General features: G+C 44.9%; 1 protein-coding gene and 1 pseudogene across 2 annotated transcripts in view; one reads left to right on the top strand and one right to left on the bottom strand.

The window, feature by feature from the left end:
• Positions 1 to 12006, bottom strand: part of HIVEP3 (HIVEP zinc finger 3) — a 500469-nt gene that overhangs the window by 361919 nt on the left and 126544 nt on the right. The window lies entirely within an intron of this gene.
• LOC101276824 (transmembrane protein 59-like) lies at positions 2764 to 3763 on the top strand (annotated as a pseudogene).

Raw genomic sequence — 12006 nt, 5'->3', positions numbered from 1 at the left:
AACTGGTCTAAGCTGAATGTATGCACAAAAGACTCCCTTCCTTCCTTCCTTCCTTCCTTCCTCTCTTCCTCCCTTCCTTCCTTCCTGTCTTACCTTTTTTATTCCATCAACAAGGCCAGGTGACAGTGGGAACGCCTCATATTCACCCTGCTTCAAGTAACAAGGGGGCAGATTGTGAGAGAACACAAGTGATGTGAGCTTCCAAGGTCCAGTCCAGTCGTTCCTGTATCAGCGCCAGTCCCATTTCAAAGTGTTACTTCCTAGGTCATCCGAAATTTGTAATTCATCCATAACACAGACCCCTAACTATTTCTTGAGCCATTCCTGGAAAGCCAGAGATGAAAAAGGCCCAGCCTCTGTGTGTTCTCAAGTCCTCACGGGATGGGCAGCCCAGTGGGAGAAAAAGCACTCTGGGATCAATGTGGGATTGCAGTTTGCTTGCATGCTCTGTTCCATGTGCCTGAAGTTTTCTAAGGGATTCCTCCCCTTCACCAGTTACCCCTCCATGAAGAGCTGCCTCTCCTAACTACACAGGTGCAGCATTCACCACAGGAAGCCTAGGCATCCCTTCCCATCGACAGGGCAGGTCTCAAGTAAGATCCTCGAGCCCTGCAAGGCTTGTTTCTCCCCGTGGATCACACAGAACACAGTCCCCAAGCCTCCATCGTGTCTGTAACCTTGGGGCTTCTTGCTTCCTACAAACTTCTCTTCCTCTCTTCCTGAAAATACCATGGGTTTCTCAACTGAAGTATATTAAAACGAATTCCATTTTAACGTATTCTGGAGCCCTTCACAGCATGCCTCAAATTAAGCAGGAACACTCCGGTCTCCAGATGACAGCGTCTCAGGCAAACCTCCCTTGGTTCCCAGGACTCCAGCAAACAGCCCCCTCTCGGTCTCCCCAGCCCACTGCTCCCTGTCCAACAACTCTGGTTTCCCCCACTTGGAAAAGTACATCTGACAGGTTCTACATCCTTCAGACCAAGGATGTAAAATCCTTCACCTCCATGTGAAACCTCTACTTTTGTTTCCTTTTCTGACTTGTATTTGAAGAACATCTGGGCCTTTTATTCAGCTTTTAGAAAAATTAGGGGAGGTCACAGCCCGAGTAGTTACTTGGTAAAGGTAAAAGGTAAAATTAACTACAGTAGCAAACTCTCACATAGCCCTGATTATGTGCCTGGTAGAGTTCCAAGTGCTTTACCTATACTAACCACTAAATCTCACCACAGTCCCATAAGGCAGTCTTATTTCTTACCCCCATTTTACAGGTAATGAAAGTGAGACCCAAAGAAGTTGCATGAAATTAACCTGCCTAGAGTCATCCAATTAATAATTGGCAGAGCAGGGATTTGAACCTTTGTCATCCATCTCAGCGGTGCTGCTCACCAGGAAGGGAACACTGTTGGCATGACAACAAAGGTACTTCCGTGCCCCCTTAAATGCAGCATTAACTCTATGAACACCCGCAAGCCCTGTAGATAAGCTACCTTGGTGTCACCTTCAGGAAGAGCAGGGTTTGCCTGGGTGAGGAGAAGGAAGAAGAGAGGAGACTTCTGACCTTGAAAGATTCTATTTTAATTCTTTAAAAAAACCACTGAACAGACCCAGCCCTGGATTTCAAGATCAGTTTTCAAGGTCTCCGGGCATGAGGCAGTCATCTGAAAAGGGAAGCATGACAGGAGTCTGACCTCTGCGTGGCCTCCTTGTTCTCAAGGTGCTGCTTTCAGATCCGAAAGCGAACAGGAAAGCCGAGGAGCCAAAATCTCCCTAATCTCGGATCAGGTATCAATACCATTAGGCATTGGAAGCTTGTGACAGCAGAAGATGTCACACTCTCACGTGCTAACACGGCAGCATTTATCTAAGTTTACTGATAAGCTATCTAAGACATAAAAGGTCAATTAACTATTTCTAGAAGTTCTACATAAGACTCAGAAACTTGCTTGTTATCCTAGCCTAACTTCCTAGAAACACTGAATCACAACATCATGCAATGCAAGTCCCTCAAACCCAAGTCCCTTTGGAGGAAGGAGCTGGCTGCAGTAAAGGCCCTGACAGGTAGAGGGCAATCGTTAAGATGGTGATGACAATGATGATGACGGAGAAGACAGCGGCAGCCATGATCACGAGAGCAAGCATTGGTGGCACATCTCATATGGGTCAGGCACTGTGCTGAGGACTCTTCCTGCACTGTCTTAATCTTCACAGGAACCGTGAGAGGCAGATACCAGCACAACACCCATTTTAAGGACGAGGAATTCGATGAGAGAGGCCAAGTATCTGGGTCAAGGTGTCATGATTGTGGTCACGATATGAACCGGGGCCAATCTGACTCTCCAATTTCACATTCTTATCTAATGCTCGACTGTCTCTTCCTATAAGGAAACCTTAGCATAGAAAGTTCTGGAAACAGGGTATGCTGATTACTCACATTTTCTGGTAAATATACGTGCAATCAGTTCTAAATACTCATTTGAAAAATGTTCCACAATGTTCATGGTCCTCTCTCCTGTCTTAGTAAGTGTAGTACACTAAATATAAATCTACTTGTACTTTATTCATAGATACGTTCAGGGCTATCTCTTAGCTATTTGCCATAACAATTAGGTCTGATTGTAGAGTAGTTCAGATATAGGCACAAGAATTAGACACAGCCCAGTATATATATATGTATGTGTGTGTGTATATGTGCATATATATATATATATAAATAAAATATATAGAGCAACAAGCTGACCTGCTGTGACAGAGACAAACAAAATGGCGGCCCCGAACGGGAGCCTCTGGGTCAGGGTCCAACTGGGGCTGTCGCCGCTGCTGCTGCTGCTGACCATGGCCCCGACTGGAGGCTCAGGGACCACTCTGGCTGAAGCGTTTGACTCGGTTTTGGGTGATACGGCGTCTTGTCACCGGGCCTGCCAGTTGACCTACCCCTCGCACACCTACTCCAAGGAAGAGGAGTTGTACACACGTCAGAGAGGTTGCAGGCTGTTTTCAATTTGTCAATTTGTGGATGATGGAATTGATTTAAATCGGACCAAATTGGAATGTGAATCTGCGTGTACAGAAGCATATTCCCGATCTGATGAGCAATATGTTTGCCACCCTGGGTGCCAGAATCAGCCGCCATTTGCTGAATTGAGACAAGAACAACTCATGTCCCTGATCTAGTGTTCCCTCTAACTCTGGTAAGGTCATTCTGGAGTGATATGATGGACCGTTCACAGAGCTTCTTAACCTCTTCGTGGACTTTTTATCTTCAAGCTGCTGACGGAAAAATAGTTATATTCCAGTCTAAGCCAGAAATCCAGTATGCACCACAGTTGGAGCAGGAACCTACAAATTTGAAAGAACCATCGCTAAGCAAAATGTCCTATCTGCAAATGAGAAGTTCACAAGCACACAGGAACTATCCTGAAGATGGAGAAAGTGATGGCTTTTTAACATGTCTCTCCTGACTCCGGGTGGATTTTAACTATGACTCTTGTCCTCTCCATGACGGTATTGCTCTGGATTTGTTGTGCAACTGTTGCTACTGCTGTGGAGCAGTATGTTCCCTCTGAGAAGCTGAGTATCTATGGTGACTTGGAACTTGTGAGTGAACAAAAGCTAAACAGATATCCAGCTTCTTCTCTTGTGGTTGTTAGATCTAAAGGTGAAGATCATGAAGAAGCAGGGCCTCTACCTGCAAAAGTGAATCTTGCTCATTCAGAAATTTAAGCTTTGTTGTTTTTTTTTGAAGAAAAGTGTATACACATCTAAATGTCCATTCCTCATAGTGCTTTTTAAAATTTCATTGGCTATAGGGCTTAAAAATCACTATTAAAATCACTATTAAACGCAAATAAAGTTACCCAAATCTGTGAAGACTGTATTTGCTGTAACTTTACCTGTAATTTTTTTCTAGTAATGTAAGAGATGGACATTTGGGATTGTATTTTTATTTTACTAATATCTGTAGCCTTTTTTTTTTTTTTTTTTTGGCAGTACGCGGGCCCCTCATTGCTGTGGCCTCTCCCGTTGTGGAAAACAGGCTCCGGACGCGCAGGCTCAGCGGCCACGGCTCACGGGCCCAGCCGCTCCGCGGCATGTGGGATCTTCCCAGACCGGGGCACGAACCTGTGTCCCCTGCATCGGCAGGCAGACTCTCAACCAGTGCGCCACCAGGGAAGCCTTGTAGCTATTTTAATTACTATTTGCATTGCTTTTGTTTGTTTCCTTTCTTAGCCAAATTCTATGAGCTGATCATTGTTCTTCCCCACCTCCTACCATGTCAATCACCTTAGTTAATAAGTTGAATACTCAGTAGGATATGATACTCTTGCTTAGAAATGACCCACAACCTGTAATTTGAAATTTAGTAGAACGTGTCCTTTAACACACTGCATTTTCAGTTGTATTGAACTGAAATCATTAAAATTTTATTTGATAATTATGTACTGAAATTTGAGTTAATATACTCCTGATTTTCCAGATCTTCCCTTTCACCCCTACCCAACCCAGAAAATAATTAGAAAATGTTCTGTGTCTATTTATTGCTATATGATGATCAGGAAGCAAATTAAAGCGAAAATGATTCTCACACAAAAAAATAATAATAAAATTAAATATATACACACGGTCCCTGACTTACAATGGTTCGACTTATGATTTTTTGACTTTACAATGGTGCAAAAGCAACATGCCTTCAGTAGGAACCATACGTCAAATTTTGAATTTTGATCTTTTCCTGGAGCTAGCGATATGCTGTCTTTTCCTCTCCTGATGCTGGGTAGTGGCAGCAGCCACAGCTCCCACTCAGCCATGCGATCACAAGGGTAAAAAAGCGATACACTGACAACCATTCTGTACCCAGACAACCATTCTGTTTTTCACTTTCGGTACAGTATTCAATCAATTACATGAGATATTCAACACTTTAGTATAAAGTAGACTATATATTAGATGATTTTGCCCAACTGTAGACTAATGTGAGGGTTCTGAGCACATTTAAGGTAAGCTAGGCTAAGCTATGATGTTCAGTAGGTTAGGTGTATTAAACATATTTTCAGCTTACAATATTTTCACTTTATGATGGGTTTATCAGGATGAAAGCCCATTGTGAGTCAAGAAAGATCTGTATACTAGTAGATGTAATATATATTTTAAACATTTTTTCATATATTTATATATTTTTTTATAATTTACATTACATCTTATTTTTTATAATGTATATCTTTTTTTATAACTTATATCTTATTTTTTTAATATACCACTTTCAGAGCATCCCCAAGGCATGCTCTGAAAGTGGCACATTAACAAATAAGATCTAAGAAAATTAATTTCACTATTTGCCTTTTTCTTATAAAAGTTCAGTCCAAATTATTTTGGTTGATAACTGCAGTGTAACTGTATCAATGACTGCCCACACATGGCGTGTCTACAGCATGAGGAGTGCTGAGAAACAGGAAGAGGAGCAAATGAAAACTTAAAAACAACAAAACCCAGCGTAAAAACGAAAATGACCAGCCCCCTAATTCTAAGGAAAGACCAGTTTCTCATAAGGGGCAGTCAATGTATTTTTATCTGTGGCTTTAATGTTTTTGCAGACACATTAAATCATAAAAATCCAAGAAACCATATCTCACCCCCAAACCGCATAATATATTTTAAGGAATGTGTCCCTTTTCTAAGAAACTGCTTGATTCGCAGGAAGTGGCAAAGTGGCAGGTGTGTTCCCAGGATCAAAGAAACCAAATAAACGTTCCACTGGGCAAACCTGTTTCTCTCCGATAAACAGCTCCCTGCTGTCTTACAGGGGGAAAAGGAACCACAGGACTGTCTGCATGATTCCCTGGCACTTCTGTTTTTCTGCTTAAATTGAAAAGGAAGATGGCAGTCTACACCTATGCAGATACTGCCATGCAGCCAGGCCAATCCCAGGCCCTGCGTGGGCTGGGGGTTTCAAAGCCACAGCTCTGGACGGGGGCCTCACGGGTCTTCTGTGCTTTAGGTAGGCATGGAAGAGGATGGCTAAACTAGGAGTTGCAGGAGAAGCAGATTTCACTTGGAAAAGAGATCATTATGCAATTAGCCGTATTACACAATAGCTAGGCTCAGGAGGAGTGCGGGTGGAAGGTGGGAAAGAGTGTCCATCTTTACTTGCTCCAAGGCAGCCCGTTCCTTCCCTCTAGCACCACTCACCATGCTGTAAATAACCACCTGCCTGTCTGTGTCCCCAGGAAGTCAAAGACTATCCACCCTGGGCACATAAAGAGCACCCAATACGTGATCATTCTGTTGCTACAGTGTGTCCTCAAGAAATATCTGCTGAATGACTGAAATAGGGGCAGGAATCAAAGAACATAACTTTCTATTTGGAAAGTGTCTTGCTAAATGCTTGTCATTGGATAAGATTCACTATATTGCAGCTCTGGTCTGTTGTGTTGTAAGCAGGGTTAAATAAATAAAGGCAAATTTTTAAAAAATACCAAAGAGGAGCGGAGCTGAACTGACTTGCTGGAAGTTTCAGATTAAAATAAAGGACTGTCTAGGAGAAGAGAGCCAGCTGGCTGCTTAGAGGACACGGAGTTTAAAGCAAAGTCGTAATGGAGATGGTCTGAGGGAGACCATCCAAGGGGTCCCCTAGCCACACAGACAATGGTGGGGACAGTGTTCAGACTACCTAGGAGCTCTGAGGACTCTCAGAGACAGACTGGCTAGGATGGGGCCAGAAGGGAGTTGCTGGGTCAGGCTGGGCCAGCCACTTAGTCATCCTGCCAGTAAAAATCCTCCAGGAATATTGTGCCCTGCAGAGAAGGAGCTGTTGTGAAAACGACCTAGGCAGACAATCTGACTGCTGCGCTGTAGGCAGGGCTGTGTCCTTCCCCGGGGCTAAGAGGTCTCTCATGCTCCCTTCTCCCAAGCAGCCAAAGAATAAGAAAGGATAGACAACCAACGTTCATGACCTCCTGCTATGGACCACTTCCTTCTCCCATGAAATGCCTATGAGGTTGGTAGTATCATTTACATTACACAAAACTCAGCTGAGAACTGTAATGCACCTACAATCACACAACTGGCAAGTAGCAGAACCAGAACTTTTCGTTTTGGCCAGGATTGAAAGAGAACCTCTTGCCCCACAGGATGCAGCCTGCCCTCCCAGCCTCAGAGGAGGTCTGAAGGGGCAGAGAATTTGACAGCAAGATGCTGCTGGCACAGCCTGCTCCTCTGAGAGCTTGGCAGGCCTGTCCTGACCTCTGTCCCAGAGCCACCTCCATCTGGAGACATAATTTTATTGGAGTCTCAGCTTGATCTGCTGACGTTCAGCTCACCTGCCTGCTTCTAGCTAGATCTCTCCCGACACTTCTGTTAACCCAGCTCCAAATAAAGCAAGAGTCCACAGACCAATGTTCCTCAAAGGGTGGTCTCTGGGATGTTTGTGTAAGTGGCAGACTCCAGGCCCCAACCCAGACCCACAGAGTCATAATCTCTGGAAGAGGGACCCAGGAACCTGCAGTTTTAACAAGTTCCCTGCATGATCCTCATGCCAGCTAAGGTGGGAGAGAGACTGTCCCCGGGGTCCCAGGGCGGCAGGGCCTCCCAAACTCCCCCATGAACACCTTCCATTCATCCTCCAACTCCAAAATTGCAACAGTACATACTTAAGATAAAAAATTGGGGGATTTTTTTAATTAAATTTTTTTTTTAATTTTTATTTTACACTGGAGTATAGTTGATTAGCAATATTGTGTTAGTTTCAGGTGTACAGCAAAGTGATTCAGTTATACATATACATGTATCTATTGTTTTTCAAGTTCTTTTCCCATCTAGGTTATTTCAATTTTAAATTTTTTAAAAAATTAAGTGACCTATTATTTTACCACGTAGAGAGAAGCACTGTTAACATTTTGGATTAATTCCTTCCGGTATTTTTCTACGTATATAGACACAGATACGGTTCTCCTGTGAACAGCATTACACCGGACCGTTTAGAGGCCTGCTTCTCTTGCTCAGCTGAGCACAAACACATGCAACTTTGCCACTTAGAAGGATACACGGGCATCACTGCAGGCCATCAATGTACAATTCTCCATGGCTGCTGCTGACCACCACAGGATGACAGGCAAGTCGTGCTGATGCAGGAGGATGGGGAATTGGAACCAGGACGCCAAGGCATTGAAAATTTGCGTTTCTGCTGACACTACCCATCTCCCCAACCTCAGAAGGCTACCACCTGGAGGTAGCCTTCAACCTGTACTACCTGTACTACCTGTACTACCTGGAGGTAGCTACTTCAAGGTAGCCACCAACACGCTCAAATTTTTTTAATCCTAAACGGTTAGCAGTGGAAGAAATTTTAGAGATCATCCAGACCAGTCTCCTCACCTGTAAAAGAGGAACCAGAGTCAAGACAAAACCTAGCCTCTGCTGGAGTCTCATGGTGTCTCCTCACCACACCCAGGGTCCCCCAGATGTCTGCCAGGCTTGACAGAGGGCAGCAGCCACCTAGGGCAGGCCCAGGTGGGGATCAGGGCCTCAGGACACGCCTTTCAAATTTCCAGCGTCTCTCAATATTATCACCACAGCTCTTGACCCAGCAACCAATCTTCAGATCCCAGGGTATCTGTCTGGCTGTGGAACTTTGTTGAGGAGTGTCCTGGTCACAGCTATTGAATTCCAAAGGCATTAGGTCCCCACACTCTCGGCTGAACAGCCCTTGTACAAAGGAGGCTCTGAACCAGCTGAGAACCACAGTCCAGTCTCACGCTGCTTAAGAATCTTCTCCAGCCTTAACGTGATAATTCAGGCACAGTGCCCCTGAATCACAGTGCACGGCACAGTCACGAGCAGCAAGACTTGGCTGAAGAAAAATTACCAAATTCTGCCCACTCAAAAAATACCTTGAGGGCTTCCCTGGTGGCGCAGTGGTTGAGAGTCCGCCTGCCGATGCAGGGGACGCGGGTTCGTGCCCCCGTCCGGGAAGATCCCACATGCCGCGGAGCGGCTGGGCCCGTGAGCCGTGGCCGCTGGGCCTGCGCGTCCGGAGCCTGTTCTCCGCAACGGGAGAGGCCACAACAGTGAGAGGCTCGCGTACCGCAAAAATAAAATAAAATAAAATAAAAATACCTGAGTGTTCCCACTCACGTGAGCTTGGTTTCAGCTTCTGGCTCTCTACCCCCATTTCTGGTTGGAGTGAGGGCTCCCCTAGAACTGCTCAGCAATCTGGGGGATACTGTGAATTCAAAGAAGGCCACTGGACTTGAAGCAGATGGCTAGCAAACATTACTTCTGTCCTTTCCGTTTTAATTAATTCATTCACTCATCCATTCATTCATCCGTTTATTCACTCATCCATTCATTCATCCATTTATTCACTCATTCATTCTTCCACACTGAGCATCTCTTCCCCAGGCACAATGTTAATGGTTTTCAAATACAACTTTTTATTTTTTTTAATTTCTTTTTTTCGGTACGTGGGCCTCTGCGACTCAGCGCGATGAACAGTTGCAGATTTACTGGGAGGCAAATGAAGAAAGCTTCGGGCGTCTCTTGCATGGGCCTCTTTCAAGGACCTAGCAATGTGTTTGCAGAATCGTATAACTGGTTTTCGAAATTTACAAAATTAAGGTATTTTAGCTGCAATTCATTAGAAGCACTCTTTCCACTCTGATGTCTCCTCCTCCTGTTGCATTTCCCTTCATGTCAAGTGGTGTTAAGGCAGCTTCAGGCATTGGGCGATCCAGCTGAGGGGAGCTGGATTTGGGGATAAATTTAGTTTGGGTGTAGTGGGATTGAGGACTGTGGTTCACAGACACTTTAATGCAGGGGCAGGTTACTGCTAGCTGCCTCTGTAGCTGTCCCCACGGCTTCCAGGAATCTGCCTACCGCCTACCGGGCCCACTCACTGTTGCGGAGACTCAAAGGTGCACCATCTGGTACCTGAGATACGTGCAAAGTGGAGGGAAAATGAAAATTGAAATATACAGAGCCAGAAGCTAGTCGGTGGACATTTCTTCCAGTCATCAGACAGGTGGAATTGTAGGAGGAGAAATTAATTCTCACTCAATGATGCTTACTCCAAAAGGGAAGTTTTCTCCTGTCAGAAATATATTTGATAACACAGCAAACACAGCTAGAAACATGCCAAACAGTTTTCCCCTTTTTCATGGGAACTATGCAAAACAAATTTTATCAAATTTTATGCACTGTAGGACCCAAACCCGTAGCCGTACAACAAAAAGTGGATGTCTGTGTATGAAGTCACGTTTTGTGACTGTCAGTAATAAAAAACAATTTTATCAACCATGCTAGAAGAAAACTAAATGATCTTTTCAGCTTCCCTTTAGAAAAATTATGAATTCATTATCACATGAAGAGGTGATCAAAGCGTTTCCAGCCAAAATATGTTAAGAAAAAAAAAAGTATTATAGAGGTTTGATAGACAAATAACTAATAAAAATACTCTTTTTCTGGCCTTTGTAAAGATACACATCAGGTTTTTGTTGTTGTTGTTGTTGTTGTTGTTGTTGTTTTTTGCGGTACGCGGGCCTCTCACTGTCGTTGTGGAGCACAGGCTCAGCGGCCACGGGCCCACGGGCCCAGCTGCTCCGCGGCATGTGGGATCTTCCCGGACCGGGGAACGAACCCGTGTCCCCTGCATCGGCAGGCGGACTCTCAACCACTGCGCCACCAGGGAAGCCCCATATCAGGTTTTTAAAACTTATGTTGGATGTGATTTCTTTTCCCATTTTAAGGAAATTTTCACTATCATGTCTAATTTTGTATTTGTAATTTTATATTCTTTCTCTGAAGGAGGGTCCCCAAATTACTTAAGCTTCAAGCCCTGTGAATTCTCGATCCATCCCTGGAGGTGAAATATGTACCCCAGCCAGGAAGTAGCAGATGCTGCACTGGAAGACTTGGTACCCTGAGTATGTGATTTCCTGCACCTCAACCCATGTGGACCCAGTCACCGGGTGGCCTGGGCTGGAGTGGAGAAGGGTGGGAGAGGGTGATAAATTAACCACAGGCTCTATTACCACACACAATATTAAGTTTCTACCTCACCTGGGTAGGCAGGCAAGAGCAAGAGGCATTTTGAGGACCTGAGCATGCAACCTGACAAAACTTGACTCTTAGAACCAAGTACCCAGATTAAGGATAAATAACCCCAAATCATCACACAGCATCCCTGAACCTGATTGGATTCTTCCAGGTGCTTTATTCCCTAGATCTGCACTAAAATGGCAGCCACTAGCCACATGTGGCTCTTTAAGTTTAATTATAATGAAATAGAATCAAAAACCTACTCAGTTGTATTAGCTACACTTCAAGTACTCAAGAGCCTCACGTGGCTAGCGGGGACTACATTGGACAGTGCAGAGATGGACCGTTTCCATCACCTCCATAAGTTCTACCGTTCACTCCACTGATTTAAAGCTTCATTACCAAGACACATCTAAGCTCTCCTTCTCAAGCAGAGGGCATTTTCAGGTGAGTGTGACAGACATGTGAGGAGAAGGGAAGGTCTGTCCAGAAAGAAAAGCAACGTGGAGCAGCTTGTTTGCAGAGAAGGGTCAAGGGAGAGCCAGAGAGGAGAGAGAACCCGGGCCAGCCGAGGTGTGGAGCCTTAGAGACAGGAAGGGCATCATCAGACACACAACCAGGAAAATAACTCAGATCACACCCAAGAACGAGTGAGAAGCAGAAATTATTAGTAGCTCTGGAATCAAGATTATTTTTCTCTTTACACACACACACTTTTTAGAGTGTACTTTGCACTGGGAGTCTTTACTGGGGGCTCAGTTACAGCTTTGCATGGCTGGAACATCTACAGGCGTGAACTGCAGAGTTCAGGCATGACATCATCCTCTTCCTCAGGCCTCCCCCTCCACTGCCACCCCCCAAAGAGCTACTGCCAACTCTGGTCCTCGGCAGAGATCTGAGGGGCAGCACCCCTTTCTCCTGAGGCTGAAGGGACCCCTTGCTTCAACTCTTCTGCTGGAACTGACTCAGGGAATA

Source organism: Orcinus orca, chromosome 1, assembly GCF_937001465.1.
Source record: "Orcinus orca chromosome 1, mOrcOrc1.1, whole genome shotgun sequence".
Lineage (NCBI taxonomy): Eukaryota > Metazoa > Chordata > Mammalia > Artiodactyla > Delphinidae > Orcinus > Orcinus orca.
Note: the sequence above shows the minus strand (reverse complement) of the source record. Positions and strands in the feature narration are given on the sequence as shown.